The 18,080-nt window shown below is 42.7% G+C and overlaps 1 protein-coding gene and 1 long non-coding RNA gene across 3 annotated transcripts in view; both read left to right on the forward strand.

Moving 5' to 3' along the window:
• The first annotated feature begins 506 nt into the window (after positions 1–506).
• LOC138433940 (uncharacterized) lies at positions 507–2,727 on the forward strand. Its single transcript, XR_011254534.1, has 2 exons — positions 507–751; positions 2,382–2,727. It is a non-coding gene; the product is annotated as an uncharacterized lncRNA (long non-coding RNA).
• A 2,586-nt stretch (positions 2,728–5,313) lies between these two features.
• The window catches only part of ACVR1 (activin A receptor type 1), a 139,173-nt gene continuing 126,406 nt past the window's right edge, over positions 5,314–18,080 (forward strand). Inside the window, exons 1-2 of one of the 2 annotated variants that reach the window (XM_069577498.1) lie at positions 5,387–5,922; positions 16,250–16,306. The gene's annotated coding sequence lies outside the window, so the exon portion shown is untranslated. Of the gene's footprint in view, positions 5,923–16,249; positions 16,307–18,080 lie in introns of both variants that reach the window. The other variant, XM_069577497.1, reaches the window with a different exon arrangement.

Below are 18,080 nucleotides of genomic sequence, written 5' to 3' on the forward strand. Positions count from 1 at the left end.
ATTAAAGTATCTGGGTATAAATATTTGTAAGGTGTTTGATACACATCAATTATCTTCAAGAAACTGTTTTCCAGTTTACACTCTCCATAGCAACTAAATGTCCTCTATAAAGTCAATCTTACCACTAGAGAATATGCTCAATTGCTAACAAATTGTATAAAACATTTTATCTTAGTTTTATTTGCATTACCATCTCAATTTTTAGAGTGAACTTTTTCCCTAATATTCATATGTAAAATTTTATTTCACATAAAGTTTTTATCTATTATGACATCTACTCAACTTTCTATTAGAAGGTACATTTTGTTAATTTTCAAATTTTTTTATATATATTAAAGAGTTTAGATAATTTTATAATTTTTAATAATTAATTTAAAAATTTAAATGTATTAATTTAAAAAATATATTTAATTTTTTAATTTAAAATTTAATTTAAAAATATATTTAATTTTAAAATTTAATTTAAATTTAATTTAAAAATATATTTAATTTTTACTATATTAAAGAGTTGAGACTTCCTTGATGGTCCAGTGGTTAAGAGTTCGGCTGCCAGTGCCCCAGGACAACTAAGTTTGTGGGCCACAACGACTGAGCCTGGGCTCTGCAACAGGAGAAGCCACCACATGAGAAGCCCTCGCACAGCAGCTAGAGAGTAGGCCCCACTCACCAGGGAAAGCCTGCAGCAACAACGAAGACTCAGAGCAGCCAAAAAACACCAAAGAACACATCTTAACCCTTCTGAGTGTATGTTGTAAGTAGCTTAACTGCTTGGCTCCCCCGTGGTTTTATTTGGTGATTCCCTGAGACATTTTAGGGGGAAAATTTTACATAGTCAAGCCAACCAATCTTTCTTATTTTTTATTTATTATTATTATTTTTCATCCAATCTTTTTAATTTCGTCCATAGCTTTTATTTAGAAAGTCCTTTCCGGGAATTTTCTAGTGGTCTAGCAGTTAAGATTTGGTGCTTTCACTGCCGTAGGTCTGGGTTCGATCCCTGGGCGGGGATCCTACAAGCTCTGTGCTGCGGTCAAAAAAATAGTCCTATCTCCATCCAAAAGTATCTACCTATATTTGCTCTGAGTTAATTTATAATTTAAAAAGTAAGCTTTTTTATTTCTTCTGGAAATATTTTCAGGAATAGTGTGAGAGGATGCAATAACAGGATTTTGTCCAAGTGCCTCGACGCTGTTTAATGAATAATCTTTCTTTCTGCAACAGCTTGGTAGTGCCTCTTTTATCATATGGTTGGCTCATAGCCGAGCACTGCTTTGCTTGTAACCTGCTGTGTGAGGAGTGACTGGATGAACTTTCCTAAATGGGAAGTGGCTATAGCCCCCACAGCTCTTTGAATATGGTGGATGGTCAATAAAGTTTTATAAGAAATGTAGTTAATGAGTCATTCATACACCTGTCAAAGTTTAATTGGAAGATAAACAAGTATCTGTCCTGATGGGTTAAATGTTTACTGTTAGAGGAAAAGGGTGCCAGTAATGATAGGATTTTTAGTGACCCTTTCAGGTTAAGATTTCCTTTCCACCCCTTACTATTCTGATCCAGTCATTTCAATCTTTGGAACATAATACTGGTTAACTGGTTTCTTATGGGCCTCAGGATTAGGACTAAATTCCAGATCTCAGGGTCTTTGGATTTATCATTGTCCAGGAATAGTAAAGATGCAGTTTGGTCAGCATTTCTCACACTTGAGTAATGTATGGACACATTTAAGAGGACAAAAGTTCCACAGACCTTCACAGATCTTAAATAAGTTTTATAAAATTTCATTTAAATAAACTACATGAAAGGTACATAGCAAAAAATGGTAGCGGAATCATGGTTGCCTGACAGACATACGATCCAGAATATGCATATTAATTACTTTAATATGACATCAATTAAAAAAAATTATAACTAAAGCAAAAGAACAAAGTTCATTGGAGATCCCTTAAGAGTATGTGTCCCAATTCCAGTTTATCAAAACAAATTGGAGAATCACTATGCCATAAACCACATCCAGTCCTCAAACTTTGCCTTTTTTTCTAAGCTATTATGCCGATCTAGCTTTCAATGTTCAACTTAAATGTGAACAACCACCAAACTAGATGTAATCTCCATATGCTTGTAACTGTTACACAACTGTAAAATCCAAACTAAGTATGAACAAAACTGTAAAACCAATGCTTCAAATAACTTTATTTAATGAGACAGATGATATTGTCTTGCTGAACAAAAATGTCCACTCACATTGTAAACCCAGTACTATCGCCTGCTGGAAGCAGAGATTTTTGGTGGGGCCGTTCTACATGTCCAGACCAAATGAACAGACTTATTAGAATTTGTTTATTCATTTCTTCAACCATTAATCTTTATTTTTCTTCCAGAAACTTCTAGAAATTGAACTTCAGCACATCAATCCATCATGATTCTCATCAACACCAGCTCTCAAACATCCCACCAATATACTTCTAAAGAATTTGCTTCTGAAAGTTAATATAAATAACTAAGCTGATTTTTGCTTTATAGGTTTTAATAAGACATGTTCCTTCATACCATTATGAAAGGAAAACTCACTTGGAGCCAAAAAGTAATGGCTTCAAGATGAGAGAAAATCACTCAATGGAATTACATAGTTATTTTAAATGAAATCATTTCTAAAAATTTACAATTTATAGTCTGTATTACTTACACTCTGCAAAATTTTGTGTAATAAATTCCCCCAATTTTAAAGGAAAATATTGTACAGGACTCTTAGGTTGCTCAAGACTGTTTCCTAATAGTTTTTGAAAGCTGTTGACTTTTAGAAATGAACATGTTGATCTGGGCGTAAAGGAGGAGGATATGCAGAAAACAGAAGAGTTGCCAATTCACAATGCAGCAGGCAATTAATTAACAAGAGTTGTGCTCCTTGAAACATACGATGAAGGAGATCTGGAAATCTTAGACCAACAGAAGATGTATTTCCTCCAAGTTACTTTACTGGTGTGATTTTCCACCAGTTAAAACAGTGGATTAGATGTTGGAGTAAGCTATGGTTCTCAATGGACAGTGATTTCACCTCCCTGTACCCTCCCTAGACATTAGGAAATGGCAACCCACTCCAGTATTCTTGCCTGGAAAATCCCATGGAAAAAGGAGCCTGTGGGCTACAGTACCTGGGGTCTTAAAGAGTCAGACACGACTGAGTGTCTAAGCCCACACAGAGCACAAGAGACATTTTTGGTTGTCATGACTGTGGAGGGAGTCCTATTTACATCGAATGGATAGAGGTCAAGGGTGCTGTAAAACCTCTTACCCTGCACAGGACAGCACCCCACAATAATTATCTAGCCAAAGCCAAAGATGTCTATAGCACCAACACTGAGAAACCCTGGATTAAGATATCCAAGCCAAATGACTGTATCTGGACTGTACCCTTGTGTTAGTGGGGCTTGTTTGAAGGGCTGTATCCTTGTGTATCCTCTTTTTTTATAAACACACACACACACTCAATCAACTTATCTATATTACAAGGCCACAAATAATGACTCAGAATCCTCCCAGAGAGTCTCCTGGAATACAACTTAGTTTACATGAGGGTTAAGTTAGAAGGTTCTGCATTGAGCCAGCCATACAAAAAGACCACTATGAAGGAAGAGATAAAGGGAACAGTTAAGATCATAATAGGATTCATTAGTTCATTTATTGACTTATTCAGCAAACCTTGACTGAGTACTCACATGTGCCCGTCTGATAGGCATGATGATACACTGTGGACACAACCAAGCCTGGTCCCTGCCCTTATGGAGTGAGCCAACAGGGAAGCCCCTTACAGCCTACAGGATACTATAAAGAAGGTTACCTGAAGAGGTTAGTAACATGAGGACTCCCTAAACGGACCCTACTGAGAAATATTTACACAGAAGCTTGAGAAGCTCCCACATGTGTGTAATCTCATTTGAATCGTGCAACAAACCTCCTGAGACAGGTTGTACTCCCTTCATAAAGAGGGTAAAGATGTGCCCAAGGTCACAAAGGTTTTAAGTGACAGGGATGATGCTTCAGCCAAAAGACACTGACGTCCCTGCCACACTGTTCTACAGGGGAAGGTGGGTGCATACAGGCACACATGCTTGATTGACCTGGAGTTTCCTCTCCAAATCCCCACCAATCATACAGGTACAAAGCCCTTCTCCTTCTGCATCTTCTTGCTTATATTACCTGGGGATTCTTTTCTAGGGGTTTCATGTATATTTGCCTTGTGTTTCTAATTAGATTGTAAACTCCTGACCTGCAGGGACCAGATCATCCATTTTCTTTGCAACCTTCTGCAGTACTGCAGTCACCCAGTAATGCCTGCTGCATGAATGAACCTGTAGAGATAAAAATACTTTATGGTATTACCATTTATTGCTTTCTTGCTTTTATTTGGCTTTGTGATAGGACTACATTGTAAACTTCTGGAGAGCAGAGAAAATGGCTTAGTGCTTTCCTTATACTCATCAGGCACCGTGCAAAATTTGATCCTCACATGCCTTTTTGATGCTCTGGATAATATTAGCACACTGGAGTGTTTTGTGTATCTAAGGACCGGGGTTGTCAACCTCTCTGTGTCGGGGAATGTTCCTTCCTTTCCACTGTAAGCTCCCATGGCGCCTAGGACAGGGCTAGATTACCGCAGAACACCAGCGCCACCGCCCCCCCCCCCGCCCCGACGCCCCCCCCCTCCCCCGCCCCAAATGCATATTTTTATTCCTAAGGAGGCGGTCTGCGAAAATGGCAAGCTCTTGCATAACCCCAGACCTTGCGAGGAAATGAGCAAAGTGGAAGGGGATTTGAAGGCAGGTCAGAAATGGCCTGGGTGAGAATGCCGAGGCTTTTCTCTGCGCATCCAGCCTGAGTCAGCCCAGCAGGAGTCCAGCCGCGCACCGCCCGCAGTCCCGGGCCGGGAGGCAGTCGGCCCGCCCGCCCCGCGCGCCCCCCGGGAGCTGTCCAGACGGCCCCGCCCGCGCCTACCTGGGCACTCACCCCGCCGCGCGGCCTCTCCGCCTCCCACCCCGGCCGCAGGAGCCCGTCTTGGGCCTGCCCCGCCGCCTCCCCGCCTCCGAAGAGCCCCGCAGGCGGCGCGCTAGCAGCCTCCTCCGGGCGGGCCAGACAGCCAGGGGCGCGCCGGGGGCGGCTCGGCCAGGCTCGGCGGGGCTCGGCGGGCTCGCCCCCGGCCGGGCGCCTGCAGGGGGCGCGGGGACGGCCCCGCCCCGCCGTCTTCCCTCTCCCTCCCGGCTCCCTGGATCCGCGCCGGGAGGAAATGATGTGTTGCTGCCTGGTTAATCACAGCTCCAGACACTCATTGGCCGAGCGCTCCGCAGCCACTTCCTTCTCCTCCTCCTCCCGCTCCTCCCGCTCCGGCTCCGGCTCTTTGCAGCCGCCGCCGCCGCAGCCTGCCCCTCGGCGCTGGGGGAACTTTTCTACTCTCAGTGACCGTCCCCCCCGCGACTGCCCCCCGGGCCAGCCCCCATCCGGCCCGCCCCGCCCGCGGCCGTCCTCCCAGCCCGTGCCGCGGCGCCTCGGGAAGTTTATTCCGCCCGCCCTCCTCCCCTTCCTTCTCCTCCGCCTCCTCTTCACCCCGCCTCCCCTCCCTCCCCCGGCTCTTTCCCCGGGGTGGCTGCCGCTGCCGCCGCCGCCGCCGCTGCTGCTGCCAGGCTGCTCTTCGGCCAGCCGCACCGGCCCCAGGGCTGGAAGGCACCCGGCCCCCCGCACCCGCCCGCCGCCGCCGCCGCCGCCGCCGCCGCCGCCTCTCGGGCACGGCCGCCGGCCCTCAGCCCCGCGGAGTTCCGGGCTCCCTCGCCGGCTGCACCGCCCCGCCCCGCCCCGCGCCGACCTGCAGCGCCCGGCTGGCTAGCACTCCGCCTCCCCCCGGCTCAGCCCCCCGCAGCCGCCGGACAAGAGGTGAGGGCAGGTCGCCCGCCGCGCCAGCGGGAGCCCGGGGGACCGAGGGAGGGGAGAACCTAGCGGGAAAAGGGGCAGGAATTGGGGGTGGAGGGTGGGCGTCTGCGGTGCCTCCCCCTCGCTTTCATTCCTTTCTCCCCCCAAGCCGATTCACTCTCTGTGAGGGAAGCAGCCGCGGAACAAAACTGTCTTGCGGTGGGCCTGAACTGCTGGTGGGATGTGGGAGAGGGCAGATGCATGGAGTGGGGTGGTCTCGGGTTTGCAGTGTGTGTGCCTGTAGTGAACTCCTTCAGGGTGTGCGCCTCAGACTTGTAAATCGATCTGGCCGCCTGACCACGGGGCTCACCTTCCCAGCTGAGCTTGGTAGAGAGTCAAGGGATGGGCAAATCACCCCCCACCCTCAAAATATCCGTCTCTTCCAAGAGGAATTTTCTGCTGGAGAGACAGCCAATAAACTCTGCTCAACGCCCTCCCTCCCTCCCTCCGTTCTTCCTAGCTGCAGTTTCAAAAAGCTTCAAAGCCAGGAATGTGGGATTCATCTTCCGATCCCCAGAAGGCAAATGTGGTTACAGATGTTGCACGGAACTTTGCCAAGTTTAAAACCCTTCCTTCAACACTGTAACCAAAACAGTGAGGCTGGAGCCGTGGGTGCGCTGGGGAGAGAGGTGGGCCTCTACCGTGCGGGAAGCACTCACTTCCGTCGGGTTCTAGACTGTTTCAGCTCTGTCCAGTTTGTGCTAGGTAGGTCTCCCAATCTTCCCCGACCCTCCCTTTTTCCCTCTGGAGTTTTGAACGCTCCTTGCATGGGAAAGAAGCTGTAGAAGAAGCTCCTTAGGGAAGAAAACATTCCACTTAGTAGCAGAAGAAAAGTCTTGGTTAAAAAGTTGTGCTTACTGTGGCTTTGGTAGAGAGATAGGAAAGTAATACAATGGATTTGTTAATTTCATTGGGCTTGCTTTCTTTTTTGAAGTGTGTGTGATGGGAGTTAGATTGTGAGAGAAGGGACTGATCTCATCCGCATTTTGTATATTTTTGAAAAGAGGCCTGGCATTTAAACACAGACTAGCCCAGTGGTTTTCAAGAATCCTGTTCCAGAGATGCAGACTACTCTGACAGCCCAAGGAAAGTCGGTGGCAAAAAATAGACACCACCTCCCCTTTCCCCCCAAAAAATTCTTCCTGGAAAGGTGGTGGTAAGAAATTTCAAGAGATGGGCTGATCCAAGTGGCGGGCCTTAAATGGAAACACTATAGTATGTCCTGGCACTTGTCTCTGGAGGTGGGTGGCTGGCGGGGGGCCCGGGCTCTGGCAGCCAGCAGACGCTAGACTTGTGCTGACCTCAGACACTGGCCTCGCCCTCCAGTTTTACAGTATGCTTGAGTGTGAAGCATGGATCTTCCCCATTTTGCTGATGGGGACACAGGGGTCGTGCGGGAGGTTATCTTAGGCCTAGACAGGATTTGGATCACCTGGCTTCTGAGACCAAACCACTTTTTTTCCTGATTCAGTTGTTTTTGTTTTCTGTCCTGGAATTAAAAAACAGAAGTCTTTTGAGGCTGAGATGCGTAATCCTTAGGTTGATGGAATTGTGTGTTGGATAATCACATTTCTACAATCAGCCCTTGTGAAGATACTCAAAGGTAGTTAATGATGTTGCAATAAATTCTGGACAGATGAGAAAACAAGGGCCAGGATGGATTCATTCTCTTCAGTATGGGTGAGATTTACTTGAAGTGGAGAGAGTGGCTTTAGATAAAACTTGATATAGGTAGTGGTTTTACAGCTTTTGTACCCTGAACAGAGTGATCATCTGAATACGAATAAGTTTCTTGTTACCTCTGGGTAACTTAAAAGGATACCAAGGATGATGGAGGGTAAAGATGGAGGAGAATGCCGTGTTCTGGAATGTGATGAATTAACTTCAGATGTGAGGAATTTAATTCTGTTAATAGTACTGATCGTTTTTCTAAGTAGTGATTTACCAAATTTGTGCACCTGTCCGTGGAATGGAAAACAGTGACTGAATCAGTAAAGAGAGACTATGCCTGGTTTACTCTACATTGCACAGAGCTAGTCCTGTGATGATTGTAATAGGCTTCTAGGTAAGGTTGGATTGAGTAGTCCAGGCTTCTCAGCGAGGAAGGGCCAGGGCAGAAATGGATTTGAAAAATGATCCTGCTATTCAAGGTCACGAGGTGGAGATGGAATCAATGAGTGTATACTATAATTTTAGGCAAACAGGAGCTGGAACTAGGAATTGTCCTCTGTGACTGTTCTGCTGTTGGATCCCTGCCTCTTGATTTATTTTTACATGTTAGAAATTAGGGAAATATAAACTATTGGTGGTGGCAAAATCCTTTGATATGTTTTGAGTGAATTTAATGACAGATATGATTTGGGGAGGAGGGGACTGGATGTGTGCCAGACACTGTGCTCAGATCTTTACACACACTTTTTCATTATATTTTCACAACAACCATATGTTTTATTATTATTCCATTCCTTTACAATAAAGAATTGTGGCTTGGCAAAACTGAGTTGCCCTAAGCTGTAGAGCTCATCAAGGGTGGAGTAAGGATTTGAACCAGGAGTTTGTGGGATGCTAGAACCTATGTTCTCGGCTGTTTTTGCCAGTGTTTGCCAAATTTAATTCATTTCTACACTATCGTCATGAGTTTACCATAATTAAGTCTGTCTCACTTAGTCTGTTAGTATTTTTCTTTAAAGCAGCAGTTTACCTAAAAAAAAACCTTAAAGACACCGCGTTTTAAGAAGAAATAGTATATCACTGCTGTATTTGGAAAGCCAACTCACCTATAATGATTAGGAGATAATCCTAAAGATGCATTGACACTTAGATTGAAACCCATATTCTGGATAATGAATTCCTGGGTGTGTGGGGTGTGTGTGCACGTGTAGGGTGTGTGTGTGTGTGTGTGTGTGTGCTGAAGGCACCTGGGGATATGGGTGGGGTGGAGGACGTAGGTAGATGATACAGTGTTGGTTGATATTCTGGTTTTTGATTGAGTGATGGGTTCATGGGTGCTGATTTTATTTTTAGACTTTATAACCTACATACAGGATACATACTTTTTTTGTAAAAAGATTAAGAAAATTAAACACATAACTATTAACATAATGATTACTTGGGGAATATTTCCCTGCACTATATAGACTTAGCTTGGTGCCTGTGTGAAGTAGGCACACAAGAACTGTTGGCTGATTGACAAGAACCCAGGTGATAATTTTAAAGCAAGCTGATTGTTGTCATACCCAAATAAGATTGAGGTAAGCCCCTCTGCCCACCCCCCCACCCATTTTCTCCTGCTTCCTCTCTCATTTCCAGTGTTGTGACTAAAATAATAGCGGGCTGCTGTGTGGTTTCTCCTGACTGCGGTCATGGGAGAGATGGGCTGGGCTGAGGCTGGCACTTCTCAGTATCACCTTGTCTTATACATCTCGTGCTCAGGACGGGGCAAAGAATACTGTCATGAAGTGTTAAAACGCTTTCGTTTTTCTACCCGGTGGTAAGTGTGACCATTCAGACTGGGGAGTTGGTATTTAAGTTAAATCAGTGCCTGGCTAAAATGTTCACAGCCTTAAACTGGTGAGGCTGGGAAATAAAGCTGTCAAGAGATTTTAATTGGAGTCCACATAGTCTCCTGTTTTATTTTCCCAAGCAAATATTGGGCACTGTGGCTTTATTCCTGGAAATGAGGATTGAATTGGGTTTCCTGGTACAAAATGCCTTCTTTGATCTGTTGGAGTGAAAACTTGCTGTTTCTTTCTGCAGCCAACTCCAGCTCTTAGAAGAACCAAATGGAAGATTTACCTCTTTTCTTGTAGTCCTTAGCCATAGAGTGCCCTTGCTTGCCGTGGTAGTTGAAGAATCAGACGTTCTAAACCGGGATTTGTCTATTGGGAAGACCACTTACGGAAGAGCTTCCTCACGTGGGCGTGACTAGCACATCACAGCATTTGGTTCAGATAGAAGGTAGTTTTACTTGAACTTATGCTCGCAAAATTATTTAAGAGGCCCAGCAGCTTCCTTTTTGAAGTCGAAGTGAGCGTATTTCCCTCTACCCCAATACTCACACCAGCTGCACGACTGATCAGTGTTCTTGTGCTCTTATGTGTGTCTGTGGAAATCTGAGCTTGTTTATGTGTCTAAAGACTCTTCTGTGATCATGAGAGCTTTGTTTTCCAGAGCCACCACGACTCAGTTGTTTGATTTTTGGGTTTGAGTCTCTGACCAACATTCCACTTTGCCCACTGGAGTTGCTTCACTGTTTGCTCTGGGTATTTGACCTTTATTTCTGTGACTGGGAAAGTGACTTTAAATTTTAGCCTTTCCAGAGTTTGTGGAAGTTCATGCAGCAGGTGAGGTTTGTGTTTTGGAGGATGGACTAGGTCAGAGGGACCTGTTTAGCACAGATGTCCTGATGGGTTTGTAGGAGTTCAGCTCTTTCATCATAAGGCTAAGTCTTGGCTGTTTTGTCCTTTTCCACACTTTTGGGGGGAACCAAATCCTTTAGGGCTCAGAGTGGTTTCATAGCAAGCATGTGCTTCCTGGATTTTACCTTTTGACATTCTGCTAGTGTTTGGCCATCTTCAGTACTCATGCTGGGATTTGACTGATCTCTTTGGGAGCAAGGACTTGAGGTTATTCATTTCTGTATTTTTAAAATTCTAAAGAATTCAGTTTCTGTCACTAAAGACTTTTCAAATCCTCTTAATGGGCTCCTTGTGTCTTATTCATCTTTTGTGTGTCTCTTGCACCTTATATAATACCTGGCCCAGACAACACAGTCAGTAAATCATTTTTCAATTGCTAAGAGAATGAATGGATGGTTGTATATGAAGAGGGGCAAAATAACCCAGTACTCTGGACAGTCAGGGAGGTGGTCTCAAGAGATGATGATGCCAGACACAGGTCCTTAAATGTGAGTTTGGGAGCTGGGGACAAAAGACACTCTTTAGGTAGAAGGAACTGTTGTTTCTATCCATTTATTATGCATGGTATTATAACTTGTACTTAGTGATCTCAAAAGACATCTCTTCTTTTTGATATATGTTTCCTTTTTGGATTGTTTTTGAATTTCAGGGTGACACTTCTTTTGGGGGGAAGAATATCTCAACTTATTTTTCCTACCCTGCAGAGCTAGGACTCCTGAAGTACTGTGTATGTGTGGGGCGGTGGGGAGTGGGGCTGGTACTCAAACATTGGTGAATGGACTCCTTGACACTGACTTTCTCCTGTTGGGTTTGTTCTCAAACAGTTGACAGTGAAAATAGTGTGGTAGGCAGTACTCGTGTGAGAGGTGGACGGTGGATGACCTCTTGGGTAAATGGATGGAATCCAAAGTAAACTTCTCTTTCAGTAGGTTTTTAAGGGCTGCTTTGAGTGGGTATCCCACGTAGACCTTTTCCACTTAAATGCTCGATGGCAGGGTGCCTTGCTCATTTGTGAAAGCCAGATGGGCCTTGGTGGCCACCACGCAGTATTGAGACCATTGAAAATAAGACTGCTGTAGTTTTTGTTTGTTTGTTTCCTTTTTTTTTTTTTTAGGTAGTTATGGAAGAATTATTGACTGAACTAAAAAGTAACCTTGAGTTTGATGAGAAATGTGCAGAAGGGATAAAGGAAGATAGGGGCGATCTTGGACAAAGCTAAGTGTTAGATGTAGGGTGATACTTGGAGTTTGGAGAGCAGGGACTGAGAAAAACATAAGAAGTTGAGCAAAACTATTTCTTGTCTAGAGGAGCTAGGCTGAGAAGGTATCTTAAACCAAATTCTGAATCTTCACTATTGAAGATTGATGAGCGATGTTACACTCTGGGTGAAAATTGACTGCTTGCTCACTCTCCTTGAGTGATAGTTTAATGCTTATAAGCAAATATCACTAAGAGAGCTAGAGCTTTTGACCTTGTAACTTGATGTCAGGAACTTAAACAAGATAGAAATATATGGAGGGACCACTACAATATTGGAAAGTAATTCGCCTCCAATTAAAATAAATTAGTATAAAAAAATAAATACCATCGTGTCACCTTTCTCATATTTCCTAACAGAATGCTTTGTATGCGTATAGTTGCTCAATAAATGTGTTGATAATTTGCATCAATCTTAAAAACAGAAGTTACTGAATAAATTAAACAACCCGCCTAACAATAACAACAAAAAAGAAATATATGGAGGGACAATCAGTAGGAAGAAAAAGTGAAGGTGGTTTTCTAAAGTGACCTTTACCTTCCTTTCTGGGAATAGGAAAATGGTAAGGGAAAAATATGCCAAATGATAATTTTTAATACACTTTTTTGAACCTGAAGAACTGCACTATTGTGCACAGCAGGTTTCAAGAACAGACATTCTCTTATTTTATGAGTGTGGCCTAGTAAAAAATGGAAAATGTTAGTCCCCAGAGATTATATAAACACGCACGTTCTATTTCAATGTTTTAAAAACATCTTTGACTCTTGGTAACTCATTTTACATCATGACCAAGTACATACACGTGCATACACGTGCATATTAAAAATAAGCTGAATTACACATTTTACAGAACAATGTTGCAGTGCCTTCTAATTTCTAATTCAGTTTTTGTTACAGAATATTCTGGTCTCTATCTAGTAAATTGATTTCACAACTTGCTAATGCGTTCTAACCAGCAGTTTGGAAAAACCTGTTCTAGGTATTGTGAAAATCAACCGTAATTCGTTTATTGAATATTTTCTAATCTGGGTGAGAATTTTGTTTTTCTTCTTGTATGAGCCTTAGTCATTCTTACAGATGACCCACACCGCTTTGCTCCCCCATCATCTCCCCCACCCTGTTGTTCTTTTCTCTGTGTAAGGGTCTTTGATTGTTTTTCCAGATCAGGTTAAAGTGACTAATATGGGTTTTGGACCAGCTTCAAGACTGCATCATTATCTTGATCCCAACCAACATCGAAGGTGGGGCTAATTGATTTAAACTGGTGGCAGGAGCCATTTAGCTCTCTGTTTATTTAGATTATATTTGAATGGAAAGGTGACTTTTCGGTAATATGGGGACAGTAGGTAACATGCCCCAAAAGGATGAGAGAGAGGTGGAGAAGGTGACCCTGTACATTTATTGTTCAGAAATGCAACACGGGATTAATAGGGAACAGCTCTTTGCATTAAAAGATGTAAGTAAGAGCATAAATCCCATGGCAGCAGCCATCGTTGTTGTCATTGTCCTTATTGTTAACATTTCCTTGCCTTGCTGCTGCTGCCGCTTCATCTTTTTCCCCTTCTTTGTTCTTCATTTATTAAACATTTATCAAGTTCAGTAAAAAACCAAGTTGATCTCAAGGGGCACTTGAATAAGGGTTTGAAGAATTGCACATGTAACTAACTAATAGGGCAGAACTCCCAAGTATTTTGGTCACAAGATACAGAGGGATAAGGATAGACCAACTCCTTTGAGGAAGTAGCTGTTTAGCTGGCCTTGGAAAGAGGTACCATTTTGATGCTATCATTTGGAGAGGTATCTATTATGTATATGTGTAGGTTACAGAACAGGCAACATTCCCAAAGCAGGGAATGGGGCAAGTAAATATGAGGTAGCTGGGTTTTGTTTAAGAGCCTAGTTGTAAAACACAGAACTGTACATATTTTTAATCACTGGAATCAGACTCAGTGCCTTGAGGTATAGCTTCTTGGAGAGGCATTAAGACCTGAGACATTGCAAAGGAACAGCAGACTCTTGTCTTCCAGTTTGCACTAATTTCAGGGCCAAAGTGTCCTGAGTAGAATGGCCAGTGTTATTTAAATGATTATATTGCATACCCTGCCCCTCTCCCACTTTTTTTTTTTTTTGGCTAAGCAAATATGGAAATTAATGAAGTTAAAATGCTGTTTGCAATGTGACTGGAGTACCTGAAGGTCAGCGCTTTAGAAGAAAACTTAGACTGAGAGTCAAATTATGGTTTACTATGAATGCCGGGCTGGAGGTTTTAGACTTGATTTTTAGAGAGCATAAATAACATAATAGTGCCTGTGGAGGAGGCCCTGATCAGGCTCCTTATTTGCATTCTCTCATTCAAGGATCACACAACTCCATGCGGTAGTTCATCTTATTATCCTCATTCTACAGAAAGAGAAACTGAGACTTAGAGGGGTGACGGAAGAAGTCTGAGGTCCCATGTCTGAGCTTTAGTCCAGGCTATGCATCCCCACGTCGTCATGCTGTAGAGCAGAGGTTGAAAACTGAGGGTTTCTGGGCTGAATCCACCTTGCAGTTTTGTCCTGCTTGATATTGCATTCAAAACATTTTTTTCAAATGGTTGCCAACATTTAAATAGGGGGAAATTTCACACAAAAAAGTCCAAATTTCCACCTACTCCTGCGGAATTGAAAGCTCTGGCAGCAGTAGGCCTCTATTCTTGCAGGAAACCTGTGATCGTGTCTTTCTGAGGGGATGTGTGTGCTGGGTTAACCAGAGTTCTGGCTCATCCTGTTTTTCCCGCAGGTACTGAGGCCCAGCCTCAGTTGCTATTTATTGTTTATTTCTTCAGACTCCTAACCAGCCTTACTGCTGTATGCTAACTGCATTGTCCCTGTAGGCATGAGTGTGAGACCCCTGTTATATAGCCTTCTGTTGGTGATCAGTCTAGTGATGAGGGCAGCTGGCCAGAATCTAAGAAGAAATGAAAGTAGAATTAGGGTTTTGACTTCTGGCTGTGGAAGCCATAGATTAATTAAATCATTTTTGTGAAGAGAGGGAGGGATGGGTAGTGGGCAAGCATATCGAACTTTTGGAACACCAATGACTAGGAGAATGGTGTTGATCTTAAAGCAGAAGGTTAGTAAGAGGACCTGGTTTGAGATGGGGAGTGGTATTGGCATTGAGGTTCTGGTGGGACATGGATACAGAAGAGGGCTTATTTGAGTCTAGTGAGGAGTTGGAAATATGATACTGGAACCTTGGAAACAAGGACTTGAAGCTGTGGGAAACGATGGAAGTGCCTTTTGGAAATGGGAAAACATGGGCTAAGATCTGAATGATAAATGAAGAAGCTACAAACAGTTCAAAGTCTCTTATTGACTTTTTTTGGGGTCAAGTGCACCCTGTCTTGCAAATAAACCAAATATTTATCCGAACAAAGGAGTACAATAACAGTCTTCAGCTTTTGGACATGGGAACTGATGAACATCTGCTCGTAGACTCAAAGGCAGATATACTTTTTGATTAGTGACACCTTTAACTTACGTTTCTGCCTATTTTGCTAAGCCTTATTTAGCTGAAAAGAATTCAAGCAATGATTATTTCTTTTTAAATTGTATCACAGATGCCCTGAGATTGGAGGAAAAAGTCAAAAGAGAATGGTTCAGTTTGGGATTTATTCCTGCCTTTATCCAGTTCAGAATGGCATGTCCTTTTCAAATTCAGAGGAGTTTTTTCCCCTTATCTTGGCTTGTTTGTTTAGGATTCCCTCCAACTCATTGTTACTTAATCAGCTACATCCACCTCAGCTACTCTTCTTCTCCCCTGGTTCCCTTTTAATCCTTAAAAGTTCCATTGTCCTAGGACATTCTAAGCCTAGGTTGAGTGATCTTTTTCAGGTGTGGGTATTGAACATGGAAATCTTCCAGGAGAGCGTTTCTTTGGTTCTCAAAAAGATTTTTGTCTTGGATATTTCAGTCTCCATTTTGGGCCATCTTGTTCTTTATTTATTTTTTCTCAAATTGGAGTTTTATTTCTAATACACAAATAGATTTATTTCATTACATGGACATGTTAATATGAGTTCTTAAAATTTTTTTTCTGGTGTCCCACCAGAACCTCAAAAATAACGTATTTTTATTCCCTGCCAGTCCAGTGGTTAAGACTCTGTGCTTCCACTGCAACGGGCACAAGTTTGATCCTGGGTCCTGGCCCCCCGCCCGCCCCCTCCCCCCCGCCCGCCCCCTCCCCCCCGCCCGCCCGCCCCCCCCCCCCGCCCCAGTCATTTTTATTCATTATAGTATTTTATGGTTCAGTTCGGTTCAGTCGCTCAGTCGTGTCTGACTCTTTGTGACCCCATGAATCGCAGCACGCCAGGCCTCCCTGTCCTGTGTTTTAGAAACCAATTTTGTGTTATGTTACATGTGCTCATGGCAAGACTTGAAGTACGGGAAGGACATGCAGGGAAAGGTGCCTTGTTCTTCAGCCTTCTGCTTTCCCTTTCTGGAGAAAAACCATGATTAAAACTAATTGTGTATCTTTCCGATGATAGTCTCTGTGTTTACAAACGGATGTGTTTTTCTTATAAGTGTTTCATATTGTGCACATTTCAATTCTATACCTGACTTTTTTCTTTTAGCTTACCTTGGAAATGTTTTGCTACCAGTACCATCCAGTTCCCTCCTTCTTTTGAAAGGTATTTCATTGTGTGGATGTATCATAATGTATTCAGCCAGTCTTTCACTTGTTATTTTAGGTAACATTATGTGTTACAATGTTGCAGTGCCTATCTTTACATTTACTACTATATCTACATATTGATTTATATATAGATGGATATGTAGATCTGAAACCGTGTAACTCAGATCCATCTGTCTATCTCTTGTACGTGCTCTGTGTGTGTTGTGCTAAGTCGCTTCAGTCGTGTCCGATTCCCTGTGTCCCTATGGACTGTACCCCATCAGGCTCCTCTATCCATGGTATTCTCCAGGCAAGAATCCTGGAATGGATTGCCATGCCCTCCTCCAGGGGATCTTCCCCACCTGAGGATCGAACCCATGTCTGTATGTCTCCTGCTTTGACAGGTGGGTTCTTTACTTCTAGAGCCACCTGGGAAGCCCTATTTCCTGTATATCTGGGGGTCAGTATCTAGAATTGGAGTTGCTGAATTAAAGGATATTTACATTTCAATTTTCAGCATAGGTTGAAGCACAATGGCATGGTGGAAATGAGAAAGTAACCCATAAGACTCAAGCACTAGTCTGTTCTCTGGTGTAAACCACTGATGTGGTTCCCAAAAGTCACTATATCAACCTTTTTCTTTGTGGCACTTTTCTCTCCTTATCTGTCAGGAAGGGCACAGACTCAGCTATTTCTGAAGTTTAATAATTTGCTGATTCTCTTCTGTTGTCTTCTGTTTTGGCTGTTCCAGTAAATGGAGCCTGATGACTTTTTCCCCCTATATAATTTTGAGTCTGTGAAGAATCCTGGGCTTTGGGAACCTTACTAACCACAGCTTTACTTTGATTGCTTTAAAGCACTGTGTCTGGTTTGTGCTTTATGTTAAAAGCAGAGCTTACGTGGTTGGTTGTCTCTCTTTCTCTCTGAAATACGGTGAGTGATAAGTAGGCCTTTAGTGACAAAGAAACTCATATAGTCAGCTTTTTATTATTGATCAAGAATAGAGCCAATAGATTTTTAGACTTAGGAAAAAATGTTTTATTTTTGTAATAGCATTTTTAAAAAAGCAATGGGTCTATGATAGACAATCTTTAAGAAACAGAAAAATTTTATGGAACAGGCCAGAGCAGACTGCTTTAACTCTTTCGAAGTATTTTATAGTATGAAGAAAGTAAAAGAGGGGATTGTTTAAAATTTTGAGATATTTAGCTGGTATAGTTTAATAAGATGATTGGATTTCTTGGTGGTTACCAAATTAGATGTACTTAAAAATTCAAAACCAAGTAAATAAAATGTAATATAAAATTCATGTTTATTCCCTGTACTTCAGTAGTTTTTTGAAATTGGCTCCCCTAAAATTAAGCAACATGCTTGGATTATTTCACTTGAAAGACTTGGGAATTTTGGGCTGCTAATATAAATGTAATTATTCTGGAAAAGATTTTGAGCCCCTGGTTACTCATCAAAAAAAAAAAATCACTTACTAAAGCTCTTTGAGTATACAAATTTATTCAAGTCTCTTTAAAATAGTAAAAAAAAAAGAACTGAAATGTTCTACAGTAACCTATAAAGGATAGGTGTATATGCACAAAAGCTATATATGTGTGTATGCATACACACGTTATGAATAACATGGAAATTATGCATAATCACGAAATATTAGGTGAATTTCCAGGGACAGATCTCACCTTAAAAGCTACCCTCTCAAAGAGACTTTCCTTGGCTATTCCATGTAGTTTGTGCTTCCTTTTCTGTATCTTGCATGTACTACTATATATATAATATATGTA

Source organism: Ovis canadensis, chromosome 2, assembly GCF_042477335.2.
Source record: "Ovis canadensis isolate MfBH-ARS-UI-01 breed Bighorn chromosome 2, ARS-UI_OviCan_v2, whole genome shotgun sequence".
In the NCBI taxonomy this organism is placed as follows: Eukaryota; Metazoa; Chordata; class Mammalia; order Artiodactyla; family Bovidae; genus Ovis; species Ovis canadensis.